This window comes from Gavialis gangeticus, unplaced genomic scaffold, assembly GCF_001723915.1.
Source record: "Gavialis gangeticus isolate Ggan-Ray unplaced genomic scaffold, GavGan_comp1, whole genome shotgun sequence".
NCBI classification, from domain to species: Eukaryota; Metazoa; Chordata; order Crocodylia; family Gavialidae; genus Gavialis; species Gavialis gangeticus.
The window spans coordinates 13,156,489-13,158,564 of NW_017728994.1; the positions used below are offsets into that span (position 1 = coordinate 13,156,489).

The 2,076-nt window shown below is 46.5% G+C and overlaps 1 protein-coding gene across 2 annotated transcripts in view; it reads right to left on the reverse strand.

Moving 5' to 3' along the window:
* Nucleotides 1–2,076, reverse strand: part of TSPAN14 (tetraspanin 14) — a 111,841-nt gene that overhangs the window by 14,536 nt on the left and 95,229 nt on the right. The gene's annotated exons all lie outside the window — the stretch shown is intronic.

Sequence of the window (2,076 nt, forward strand, 5' to 3'; positions counted from 1 at the left end):
CTGCCCTTTGGGTTGGGGGCTGGACTCGATGATCTTCCGAGGTCCAGCTCTAATGTCTATGAAATCTATGAAATATGGAAAGGAAAATGATACCTTGAAAGTTAGCTGTTTTGATCAACTAAGACTAGATATTTTTAAAAGGATCATAAATTGTTTGACCTGGCTTACTTTATAGTTCCTCGAGGTCAGACTAGCACATAAGCAAGGTTTAAAAGTCTATGAAAAGGTGAACACAAATGTGATTTGAGTCTGGAAAGTATAAAGAGCTGTCTTACAAATTATAGGCTTCCCCACTCAAATGATGTGCAGTCTCAATGGATAAAAAAGGTACTTGTATCTTACATATAAAGCCATTTCTCAACTTCTTTTTTTGCTCTCCTTACAAAACCATAACAATAACCTGCAAGCTCTGCAATTATAGTTATCAACTCCTCACAATTCGTGGTTACGTAAATTAAATATCAAAAACATAATGAGGGGTTTTAAACTAGGGAATGCCAGAAAGAGCAACAGCTTCACAGTAGAATCAAGTTGATAATCAGACACAACTGTCGGGTAGTAAAACCTTACAGATACTTTGCTTATCAAATCTATTCTGAAGCACTCAGATTCTACTGCTTTTCATGCTTTATGGATTAACCCAAGGCCGGGTTGTAGTCAGGGAACTAGACTAGACAGGCTTCTGGGCCCTAATCCAGTACCACACAGAGCCAGACACAAAACAGGATTTAGATAGGTTGTGGATGCCAGAGTCCAGAAGTGCCGTGCTAAAACTACCTGTTCCATGGATCCTCAACAAGCACCTAGAACTCATGAGGTGTCCCCTTTTTTGGGCTGAAAGTTCCTTAGTTTCCTGCAGTTCTGCTTTCGGAGCAATGTAAATTGCTCCAACTTGAGCAGCTGGGCTCCATGAGCATTTTTACACATGCACCAGGGAAGGGGGATGGGAGGGGAAGGGGCACTTTAATTAGAGCAGCTCCAAGAGATGTTCTAATTAAAGCACCTACAGCGTCTTGTGTATCAGTGTCCCCACACTTCAAAATGGCAGTGGGGGCACTTGAACTAAAGCTCAAATGAACTGTAAATCAAGTTCCTCTGCTGCCATTTTGAAGCGTGGAGATGCTGATACACAAAACAGAAGCTAGCTCAAACATACCAATTAGCACGTTCCAGAAGAATCGATTAATCAAGTCTACTCTGACCTGCTGTAATTACAGTGCATTGAAGTAACCTCCCAGCACATCTACAGGTACCCCTAGGCCCCACATAAACTCAAGTAGGATTCAGAAACTAGGCCCCTGAGGGCCTCATCTCGTAGGCAGGCGGATACACCTGAACAAGGTTTCCCCTAAGCTGCACGCATGCATGTTTCATAGTTGGTAGGGTTGTTAAGGACCCGAGCAGATCATCAAGTTTGACCCCTGCTGCGGGCAGGAAAGAAAGCTGGGGTTAAATGACCCCGGCTAGGTGACTGTCTAGCCTCCTTTTGAAGACCCCCAGGGTAGGAGCGAGCACCACTTCCCTTGGAAGTTGGTTCCAGATCCTAGCCACCCTGACTGTGAAGTAGTGCTTCCTGATGTCTAGCCTGAACCTACTCTCACTCAACTTGTGGCTGTTATTCCTAGTTACTCCTGGTGGTACTTGGGGGAACAAGGACTCTCCCGTTCCCTGCTGGTCCCCCTTGGTAAGTTTATAGATGGCCACCAGATCCCCTCTCAGCCTTGTCTTGTAGAGGCTGAACAGGTGCAGGTCCCTTAGCCTCTCCTCGTAGGGCCTGCCCTGCTGCCCCCTGACCATGTGAGTGGCCCTCCTCTGGACCCTCTTGATGCTGTCCACATCCCTCCTGAACTGCGGCACCCAGAACTGGACACAGTACTTCAGCTGTGGCCTGACCAATGTAGCATAGAGGGGGAGGATCACCTCCTTGGACCTGTTCTTGATGTATCTGTGGATGCATGACAAGGTGCGGTTAGCCCCACTGACCGTGTCCTCACATTGGCGGCCCATGCTCACCCTGGAATCAATAATGACACCAAGATCCTTTTCTGCCTCTGTGCTGACAAGAAGTGAGTTCCC